Source organism: Protopterus annectens, chromosome 4.part1 (assembly GCF_019279795.1).
Source record: "Protopterus annectens isolate FY-2018-M chromosome 4.part1, PAN1.0, whole genome shotgun sequence".
In the NCBI taxonomy this organism is placed as follows: Eukaryota; Metazoa; Chordata; order Ceratodontiformes; family Protopteridae; genus Protopterus; species Protopterus annectens.
In genome coordinates, this window is record NC_056734.1 from 507,610,699 (window position 1) to 507,622,929 (window position 12,231).

General features: G+C 38.8%; 1 protein-coding gene across 3 annotated transcripts in view; it reads right to left on the bottom strand.

Moving 5' to 3' along the window:
• Positions 1–2,876: 2,876 nt before the first annotated feature.
• Positions 2,877–12,231, bottom strand: part of LOC122800942 (probetacellulin-like) — a 717,852-nt gene continuing 708,497 nt past the window's right edge. For all 3 annotated transcript variants that reach the window (XM_044070325.1, XM_044070324.1, XR_006364659.1), the window contains one exon: positions 2,877–3,193. The gene's annotated coding sequence lies outside the window, so the exon portion shown is untranslated. The remainder of the gene's footprint in view (positions 3,194–12,231) is intronic.

A 12,231-nucleotide genomic window follows, 5' to 3' on the forward strand; every position in this document is an offset into this window, starting at 1 on the left:
AATAGCCACTAGAAAACTACTTAAGCACACACTAAGAAAAACTAGGCCAAAACACATGAGGCCGATATTTTAAAGACTAATAACAACACACAGAAAGGGGAGCTTTAAGGAAGCTATAAATGCTAACTACCTAACTTATTTATCAAAAGTTTAGTAAAGATTATATAACCAACTGCTAAATATACAAGTTTTTAAATTGTACTGGCCCGAGCTTGCACTGGAACCTCCGATCAGATGTCGTGGTAAACTAGATCTGAGGTAATTCACAGTGCATCATGGGATAGGGGCCTGGCCTCGAGCTACTGGAAGACCTCGAGCTTTGCATATGGCCGTACCGGAGACGATGGTTCGGCTCCGAACCCATCAGTCAAGAATGAATGGCGAGATTGAACAACTACACATGTGCTGTTTATGAAAATATGTTGCTTTTTCCAAACCTGGGATATTTTTACATTACCTAGTGATGTAAACCAAATGGACACCTAATTAGAAGTGATCGACATGTGTATTAAAAAACCTGGTCTACCTCTCAGTTTAAGTATATGTAAATTTATGACTTTAATAAACTGTAGATTGGATTGCTTCACTGAGCTTAGTGATCCAGAACAGAGCACATGAATTTAATGAAAAATAGGATATCTTGCGTAAGGTTCTGTTTTAGAGAGAGAACATGAATTATACTAAAAACAGGGCATTAAGGCAAGTGAATTTAATTTTCAAAGTTCTGACTATTGGAGACCCAGAAATATTATCAAATGCATGACTCATCAAATTCGAAACGTGTGAAATTGGTTGAAGAAAATATATAGAGATATTTATATGCTGAAAAGAACGCAATTACAGTTTAAGGCTCCAAAAACTACATTCACAGCATCAACTGCTGGATTACATTCTTCAGTTATCACCAAGAACAGTTAGTAATGTGGCTGATAACCCTGACCCTTCCCCTGAGACAGGTGAGATGGCAAAAATGACATTTCCCCCCTCCCCCAAAAAAGGGTTAACTGAATATCAGCAGATTTCTTAAACATTTTTTTACAGGGGCAACATATACAGGAACGTTGAATTCAAACCTTTCCCTTGCTGCCAGAAAAATAGACAGAGATATCTGTCTGTGTAACAAGGGCAAGTGGATTTAATTTTTAATTAATACGTTAACCAGGTAAATGAAACCATCATTCTCAGACCAATTTCAGCCTCAATAATAGCCAAAAAGGTAAGGGATAAGAATGGACAAGCTACATCAGAAATACAACTGGATGTGTAGTACCAATCCCCACCCATACATAAACCATCTAATAGGTAACAAGCATGACTGACACTGAAGCACATCCTTGGCATTGTCTTGGAAGCAAATCAAGGTAATTAGTATAACAGTAAATATTGGTACTATCATTATGGTCAGTCACTGAAACATAACCTGTGCAAAAATGTGGTGTGGTACGGTGCTTCTTTAATACATCACCCATGGACAATTTACAGCTGCCAAGCAACCAGCAGATTTTTAGGTGGTGGGAGGAAACTGGAGTACCCAGATAAAATCCATGAGAGAAAGGCAGAATGTGCAATTTCTACCTTACAGCCAGCCTCTGAAATTGAGTGAACGCTTTTCAGATGTAGAGTTGGAAGTTAGGAACTGTAGACATGGCTGTCAACAAATCTTTACTTGTTTTGCCATTTTCAATATCCCTGAGGTCTATTCTACACAGCTTTCCCTATAAAAGGAAGAAAAAAGTAGTGTGGAAGGTCTGAATGTCCGAACCTATATTTGGCATGTAATCTTTGTGGTAGACGATCTCCTTGTGGTCTTGAAGAATCTAGTATGTGGTAGGTAAGCAGTAATAATGTTGTGTGTAACAACATTACTTCATGAAGAAAAATCTCATATCATGATTAATATTGCACTATCAACATAGGCAACGGTTTATCTTTTAAGTAAAATACAGAAAACGCTTACAGCTATTTATTCTCATTTATAGGGCCAAGATCAGATGTAACAAAATATGGAAGAATGGGTTACAGCAAAAGCAGAAAAACATTATCATCATGTGCATTCAACTACTCAACATGTGAGAGTGGGAAGCATTCCAAACATATGAACCTTTAGTAAAGAAGGCCTATTTATAATGCAACTACCGCTAGTAAAAAATAAAAGTTGTTACCAGCTAGTGTCCGCACTGAGTCCCACCCATCTCTCAGTTCTTGAGATCTCTTGAGCTGAGTGAAAATTATTGCAGTCACCAAACTGTATTTTACTTTTTTTTTGTACAAGGGTAGCCTTCTTTCTCACGTTATGTATAATGAACAACTTTTAACAGTATTCTGAATGTAATGCTGGTCTTGTGAAGAAAACTGCTCTATTACAGTATTAGTGAAGTTTACTGGGTGAAATAAGTGAAAATACAGCAATGACGTTCAGGCAAAATATAAGTGAGAAAATATGTTCTACACTTACACAGCTGAAGACAACTTTCCAATTCCATAGTTGTTAGGAAAGAATAGTATTCTCTATTTTATCTGAAATTAAATTTTTCAGTTTTAGCCTCCAAGTTAATTTTTGATTTTTAAGCATCATTAAAGAAAGTTTGAAGTGCAGACTTGAGTTTTCTTATTCTTAATGCTTGCAGTTATACAGCACATCTGTAGCTTCCATGTGGCTTCAGTGTGGAGAAGAACTACTGGATTTTAATATTAGAAATATAACAATCACAATTAAGTTCTGTTATAATGGCACTTCACATATTTATACTATGGCAATCAATTTTAATTCAACCTACCAAGTTTTCATAATACAGCAACTTGATTAAAAATGCAAAAAATTCAAGGAAAGCAAGTCAACAAAGTTAGATTAAGCTATAAACAACATGATGCAAGAGTTCAAACTGCAATATTTATTAAAATATAATTTTATTACAGTTACAGTGGTATCACAGACTGTCATCTGTGAGCATATACTTCATATACTACTGCACTAAAACTGAAAGCTAGGATTGCAGTTTGGCAGTATGCAACTTCAATACACAGCACACAAAAATGTTCAGTGAGAAAGTCATGTGCAGCTGTGGCTGGCTTTACAACAAAGACAGTCGAGTGCACATGAGGTGTTACTGTATTCCTGAATCAACACTTTTGCCCGAATAGCAGCAACACATTCATCCAAACGAGACCTGCCTGCAGGTGCCTCCATACCAACCTGTTGGGGAGAGGGGGGGAGAAAAATGAATTTGTTAATTAGATACTGAAAACAAAAATTCATGCCCACAGAGTATTTAATTCTACACTGGCAAATAAATAACTTTAATAAGGAAATTCTGCAATACTTGCATAATGCTGATGCCGGAAGAAAAATATCAATTTTGATTCTGTGCTTTTTATGATCCCAGATTAAGACAATATTCTATTCATAATTCTCTGTGTATTTTTATATGACCACTTTCTTATGACTGTCACACTGAAGTGCATTTTTGAGATACTTAATATAGCCCCACCCTACCTTGAGTACTTTTCTTGAGTTGTATTCCTTTCACTTCTTTAAGAACAACACTTTTGCACTATACATTAATCTCCCAGGCATTCTGCTGTAGTTGCTGTTTTTGTTGCAACTGTTTTTTGACCTTAAAAAAAAGATGACCTTTTCCACTCTGCCCAATGATAAATTGAAATCCAACATGGTCTCAAGACTATTGACTCTGTGGCTATTTTTGTTTCCCTTATATAAACTGCTGCCTCTCCAAAATGCTTTCATGTATTACACTAATAGCAGCATCGGGTAGCGCCTCTTAAACGGGTTTAAACTATTCCCGGCTCCACAAAGTGTGCTCTTCACTTTTTCCCTTAGAACTGTTCTAAATCTCAAAGTAAGCACTCTATTTTCATTCTAAAGCCCTGCACTTGCTCGCATAAGTAAGCACTAATAAACTAAAGCACTACACCCTCTTATACTCCCTTTAAGTACTTGGCTCCCTATTGATCCTTTTTGATCAGTCAAAAAGTAGTTCCTTATACTATTCTGGCATGTCCAAAAGTCAGTTTCGAGTTTACTCTCCAGTCCAGCTGGTGAATCTGGGAATCTTGAAGCAATGTTACAACTGCCTTATGTACACAGACCACCCTCTCCTCCTCCCAACAAGCTCAAATATATGTGAGAGATGCAACTATATAGCCAAACTGGAGGCTGAGCTCTCTCAACCCAATACTGGCGCAGTCAGTCAGGAGGAGAAGGTAACCACACATACCACAAATCCAGTCTCACATAGACCTATTGCAACAGAAAACCAAACACATAAACACACAAAAACATACTCGAAGGCTCTAAATAAAAATCTGCTCAAGCAGCAGAGACCTCCAAAGCAGACATCCAAGCAACTGCTACCCCACAACAATACCCACGTATCACATAGTTCACAAAGTCAGTGTGTCACACAGTCACAGCCCTTAAGGCTAAACAACACACCTAATACACTTGTAATAGGTGACTCTATTGTCAGACACACTGACGTCCCACTCACCAGGCTGAACAAGGAGAAGGTCACTATAAGCTGTCTATCAGGTGCCAGGATCCGCCACATAACACAAGCACTCAGGTCATGCAAAGCAAGTACAAATATGATTCCGTCATTGTCCATGCTGGTGTGAATGACCTGAGATGTACCTCCCTGGACTACATGAAAAGAGACATAGAGGAGCTCTCTGATCATGTAGCCCAGGCTGGTATGACCCTGATCTTGAGTAGCATCTTACCCTCACCAAGAATGATGCCACAGTATAAAGACAAAATTATCAATTTTAACAATTGGCTAAAGTATTGGTGTCATTCAAAGGGGATCCAGTGTCTGTCAGCCTGGGATGACATGCTCAACAAGCCACGTTGCTTCGCTAGGGACAGCTTGCACCTGTCACCCCTGGGCTTTCGAATACTGGCTAAGGCTCTTGCCACCCCCATAGTGCCTTTTTTAGGCAAGGCTCAAAAGACAAACCCACCTCCATAGACAACACAAAGAAAAAGAAACTAAGGGTAATGCTGCTCAACACCAGAAGTCTAAACCTCAAGATGCACTTACTCGAGGCTCTCATCAATATGGAGAATATCGATATCTGTGCAGTAACAGAAACCTGGTTCAAGGCTCCCGAGAACACCCCAGCACTACCAGGTTATACCTCATACCATGCTTTTCGGTGCCAAAACTCGGACCGAACCACAAAAGGAGGGGTAGTATCCGTATTCATCAAAGATACCCACACTTCCAGGTTAGTGACACTGCATGAAGCATCGGAGACCATCCATGTGCAACTAACAGTGGGTAAAACTGCCTTTCAGTTTGTAGCCTGCTACAGACCACCCTCCCAAACTCAGGAACCTCACTCGGCTTTCCTGAGAACACTGGAGAATATGAAGGTCTCTCCAAACACCATTGTATTGGGTGACTTCAACTACCCAAACATAGACTGGGAGCACTACTCAAGCCCCAACACCCTCGCCCAATGGGTTCCTAGAATTTATAAACTCAAATGCTATGGAACAACTGGTCACCACTCCCACAAGAAGGGAAAACATATTGGACCTGATCATCATCAACATGGGGACTCTCTGTTCCATACCAGAGATATACCCCTCATTGGTAAGATCTGACCATAAATTAATCTCACTGGACATCCATATCCCATCCCCACCCCCAGCCAAGGAAACCACGGTGAAGAACTTCTCAAAAGCAAACTTCACACTTCTCAAAACTGAGGTGGAATCCTTCAAAGCCCCCGGGCCAGTGGAAAATACGGCCCAAACCGCAGAATCCTTTACAAACGCTTTCTATGGACAACTACATGAATGCATGGATCATGCTATCCCAAATAAAACCAAGACTCATTCCTACAAAGGCAGGAGACCTGTCTGGTGGACCCCAGCCATAAATAAGCTATACAACAGAAGGAGGAAGCTACTACATGATAGAGCAAAATCCCAAAAAGGGAAGGCATCTCTAATCAGTACCAGCAAGAAACTACGATCCCTCATAAAATCATCTAAGGCCAGCTTCGAAAGAAAAATTGCACAATATGCTAAAGATAATCACAAGTCCTTCTTTAGTTATGTCAGGTGGCAACTCCCAGATATGCTCTGAGTTAGTTCAAAATGACAAAAAATACACTGAACCCATAGACATTGCCAACATCCTGGCAGACAGGTTCAGTGCAAACTTCTCCCCCCTTCCCCCCCAAAAGAGCAAATGTCTATCCCAACAGAGTTTAGCCTCCCTGACATCACAGATGCACAGGTGAGAGCTGCCCTCTCCAAAGCAAAAAACACAGCATCAATGGGACCGGACGGTGTCCCGGGCTGCGTCTTATACGAACTCCAAGAAGAACTGAACTCTCACATAAAGTCACTGTTCAATCTCAGCCTTACTACAGGATATGTACCCAAGGAATGGCGTACAGCAACAGTGGTCCCACTCCACAAAGGTGGTGCCACAACGGACCCCGGAAACTATCTCCCTATAAGCCTGACTAGCCTGGTCTGCAAAGCTATGGAGCGTATCATCATGAAACTCATAAACAAAGACACTGGGAACCTCCGAACACTGGATCCTACCCAATTCGGCTTTGGTAAGGGCAGATCTTGCCTCGTGAACCTGGTCGACTTCTTTGAAACAGTCACCAAGGCCATAGATGAAGGGAAGGTAGTCCACATAGTCTACCTGGACCTCGCAAAAGCCTTCGACACAATACCCTACTCGGGCATCATAAATAAGCTCACCAGCTTAAATATCAACCCCTGTGTCACAAGATGGGTTGCAAACTGGCTCAGGGATAGAACCCACATGGTCAGAATTGCAGGTGCCATGTCAGACTCTAAACCAGTTACAAGTGGCGTGCCACAAGGCTCAGTCCTGGGACCTCTCTTGTTCGGTATATATTTCTCTGAGGTACAGGCTAACATGGGAGGACTATGGCTGACCAAGTTCGCAGATGACTGCAAACTGGGTGCCATAATCGACTCACCGACTGACACAAGAATCCTCCAAAAGGGTCTCACAGAGATGGATAACTGGTGCCAGAGCCATGGCCTAAAGCTAAATGCCAAAAAGTGCATAGTCATCCCCTTTGGGAAAAACAAAGTGCCCACAAATTACCACATAGGTGGTAATCCATTAAGTATGGAAGAAGTAATTAGGGATTTGGGGACCCAAGTAAACTGCAATCTCTCCTTTGACAATCACGTTGCCAAAGTTGTTAGAAAGACCTTCTATATAGTCCACCTCACCACGAAAGGGTTCGCATCTAGATCAAGAGAGGTCATTGTGCCCCTCTACTCATCAGGCCCATAATTGAATACAATGCCCCATTTGGAATGTATCTTACCTGACACCTGCAGCAACTGGAAAGACCCCAAAAGTACCTCACCAAGAGGATCAAGGGACTCCAACAGATGCCCTACGCAGTTAGGGTAAAGAAACTCCAGCTCTACTCAGTCGCTTACCGCCTACTCAGAGGCGATCTGTGCCTGACGTATAAAGCCATGTCCAACCCAGAATTAATGGACATGCTCCACCTCAGGAAATCCAAATCCCTTAGAGCTACACGCTCCAGGGACTTAAACCTCAGCACAGAAATAAATAGGACATGCTGGAGGGACAGATTCATATCTCAGAGGCTCCCGTCACTCTGGAACAAAATCCCAATCCATATTAGGCAGAGTCCCTCAATGACCCTCTTCAAGAGAAATCTTGACGAGTGGATGGGAGATCGTAGGTTTACCCCTGAGATCTCTTCTGTGTCCCTATTAGACAGAGGCACAGTAAACTAACCTCAAAAGGGCTATCTTCTGTGACCTACTATACAGAGGCACAGTCAATTAATATAAAAGGGTGGCGATAGCCAAACACACTCTGTCTAGGCTTATAAACGCCCTAGGGCAGATAGCCTAGTATCAACCTATGAACTAACAGAAAATGACAATGAGACACAATTAGTTGACTGGTCTCCTAGCTTCAAAAGGGCAGCTTCATCTTGAATTTTAATGAACGAATATCAACATTATAATGTTATTTTTATATCAAATCTCATTTCTAAGTAGAAATATATATTCTTTCTAGATTTCAAGTCACAAAAACAATATACTTGGAAGGCTTTCATATTTTTGTTACTATAAAGAGATCTGATGACTATCCCTTTTTAATTATATTTTGCAGTTTGTCAGATCCTGATAACCACTCAACTAAAGATAATAATGCCTACAAACTGCTAATATTTTCAGACTGCTCCCAGATATTTTTTTTCAAAATGTTTTTATTCATTTTATAACACAATGACTTAACAGTACAGTTACAAGAAAAAAATAACCTATATACAATGTCCATAGGACAGCACTTAATATTTCTCTAACAGATTAGACAATTTTGTCCATGCAATTAAATGCTGAGTTATGTTGTTAGTCCTTGCTTTTACAGTAGCAATCTCATTCTTACAAAGGTATTTCACAAGATGAATAAACTCAGCTTTAAAGACAGGAGTAGATTGGGATTTCCACTTGTTAGTAATAACCTTCCTTGCTATAGAGTGGATAGACCATAGTAAAAAATGTGTTTTTTAGGAATGACTCAAGGAACATTGTAAACGATAAGGAAGTCAGAAATTATACAGTTGTCATTCCACATAGCTTTACAAATATATTTAAAGTCTAACAGAAATGGGGAAACTATTTTGCAATTAACAACCATATGTATCCAGTCAACATCAGGGTGTCCACATCCCCAGCATTTAATTTCATCTTTTTGTACATTACTGCTAGTCTATGTGGGGTGAAACAACATCTATGTAAAAAATTCCGTGGGTATACATGCCAGAACAGGGAAAATGTGGATTCCCTCACTGACTGTAAACAAACATTTTATCTTTTACTGAAAATACTTAACTTCACTTGAATAACTCCAAAAAGAAACATCTATTTTGTTAAAAGAGTTTTTGAGAATTTTATAAATAACACATATGTATGAAGTGTTCTTGGGTGAGCTATTAATAACTGTTCAGATAAAATCCAAGATTTTTAAGTTACTCTTACTGGCATGCCTCTAATGAGGGTATGAACTTAGTATGTATAAAATCCTTACAAGTTTGGATGTCCAGCCAATTGCAATTTTGCAAATTATATCTGCTGATAAAATAGTCTGCAGAACTTATTTTATTAGCTGAGAAAAATTGATTGCAATATAACAGGTTACCCGTCTTAAATTCTAACATTTCCTGAGTATCAAAAGATATCACACATTCATTTGTGTAGGCAATAGGAAATTATTAATAAATTCTTAATTGATTAGGAAACAAGCTTTTTAAACAACAGAAATATTTAGTTTGTAAGAGTTGTAAGAACAATTTTTGACCTTTCACTTTGAATGTATATTTTTAAAATCCATATAAAGATGTTTGTGTGTATCTGAGTATATGGTTCGACTAATGTCCTATTACTATTAGGAAGAAAGGTTTCATGTTCTTATAATCTTTTCAGGATAAAACCTGCATACTTGCCCTTATATAACATGCTCCTAATAAGTAATATTTTAGTTAAGATTTCAAAGGAACACAGTATGAGGCGACTCCTACATATAAATAGACTATCAGACAGGAAATGTAAAAAATCTGTATACATTTGTTAAGAATAAAAACATGAAAAAAAAGTGGCCAAATGTCCATGCATTTTACTGGTGGTATCTAGTAAAACAAAACTAAATCTCTGATATTTTCTAGTACATTTCTCAGAAGAAAACATCATGACTCTCAGCTATAGGAATCACATAGTTGGTCTAATGTATGTCACTGTACAACTCTAAATTTTGGAGGGAAACAAACGTAAATCAGTTACTGCAGTGATTTAAGATTGTAGTTCCTATGGTACAGGAGTTGATTCCCTCAGAACTCATTTGCCGGATGTGTGAGCAAGTCACTTCACCAGACAGTGCTTGGGGACAACTGGAATTTGAGCTAGACACTTCAAAGGTCCCCTTGGACTGTAAACCTAGTAATTCACTAGGATAGAAAAGTTCTCTTTTCTTTGAAAATATATATAAAATTTTACTTCTGATGTGATGCTTAGTACCAATATAAAATGTGGACAACTTTTGCATTCCCAGCTCTGAAAAGAATTTATGCACCCACCCTTAATGAGCAAGAAAGGGTATTGTGTAAAATTTAGATCATCAACATCATATGCCTGTAAAACCCTGCATTTGGTACCTATATAAAAAGGCCATATGTAAGTTCCCTTTTGAGGTTTTTATTAAACTTCAAAAAATGTTACCTATATACACAGATACAAAATGTGCCTGAGACTGCCATTCTACCCTTAGTCAAGTAAAAATAGACATAACTCACTGATGCATTTGACCCCAACAATACCCTCTCAAGGACAGGACATTTGGGTTATGGCTTATTTCCAGTCATAAAAAGTCCTCTTCCAGAGAAATAAATATATTTCCTTTGGATAAAATGACAACTCAGTACAGATATTGTGCATATGTGCTGCACTCCTCACCATGTAGAAAAATTATATTATACTAACAGAAAAGGACTGCCTTGCAACATGCTAGGCTATCAAATTCAAATGCCAGTAAAATTGTGTTTATAGTAACTATAACTCAGTTTGTGTATATACCTTTAAGAAGCTATCCAAGGGCTTGCACAACTGTATAAGTACTCAGCATGTGCGAGCCTGACTGCCATTCTGTAGTAAGCTGTTGAAATGTAAGCATGTATGTCTGTAAGGTTTGTATGTTAATCAGTTTGTTTATATTTTATGCTTCTGCTATCCATCCTGATGTGTTTCTATGTAGTAAAGCATCTAAACAAAATACCCCACTTGCTTGTCACCTATGTTAGAGATGGATGAGCGACATGGTGTCAGTAGAGGCATGGTGTTAAAGAAGGCATGGCTAAAATGACTCATTGCCAGAAAGAGCTCCAGTTTCTTCAATTTGAGTCCGAGAGGCACCCGGTTGGTATTGGAGGAATACACAGGACTGGATCATCCCTACTGCACATATAATTAAACGAATTTCAGATGTTAAACTTGCTCAAATAATTTCTTATTCGCAAAATATGAAACGATTCATACAGAACACTCTAAACGATATCCGAATAAACTGATATGTCCGATATTGATAAAAATATTCAAATTACTATGGAAAATGTTTGAAATAAAGTCTGAATTGCATAAAACAAATAAGAGAAAATGACTGGATTTTCGCCAAGCATGTACTTTTCATACTGTTTAAAGATATCCAAGTTATCAGAAGTGTATAAAGTGTTCACATATTTGCGCAGTATTGCAGTAAAGTTACTTCACAAAATACAGCCACTTCACTGCATATTTCGCAAAGTACAGTATTTCGAAGAGTTTATTGTGCATTTGAATGTTATAACAAGCTACTGTGTGTGCTTGTTCATACATAAATACAACAGCCATATTTTCAGTGTGTTTGTGCATAATTTGTGGGCATGGCAGACAGATTTCAAAAACCCAGTGCACTTGTGTTTTACAATATTATTATTGCAGAGAATTGGATAGTATTTGGGCAAGAGTATGACATTTTCATACAGGCTCCATTTTTTGAAAAAGATAACTATATAAAGGCATTTATTCTGTTTAATTTTGGTCTATATTAGATCACCGAATGCTTAAACAAGCGAACGCTGATTGATCAACCTTATTTTAGCGAAAGTTAAAAATATCGAAGCAACAGAAACTCAAATTTTTTCCTAGGGAAAGAATTTGGTTGTCCGTTTCTGTTGCTTCGGTATTTTCAGTGCTGTGGTGGAAAGTTACGGGTCGGATTCAGGTAAGTGTGCGATTGTGTGGATGTGAGTGTTAGGGTGGGTTAGGTGAGTTAGGGTTAGGGCTCAGGTTAGGTATGTATGCGATTGTGTGGACATGAGGGTTAGGGCGGATTTAGGTGAGTTAGGGTTAGGGAGTGGGTGAGGTGAGTGTGCGAAAGTGACAGACCTTAAAGTTAGGGTTTGGGTTAAGGTAAGTGGATAGTTAGTGGTGTGTTCATAGTTTAGTGTAGGGTTAGGTATCAGATTTTAGGTGTATGTGTGTGGATTTCTGTTTGTTTGATGCGCTTGTGTTGTGTGTATGTGTTCTGGATCAGCGATTTTTTTTCCCTAGGAAAAAAATCGTTGATCTGACAGTTCGAGATTGTAAGCTTTCGCTTACATAAGGTCGATCAATCAGCGTTCGCTGAT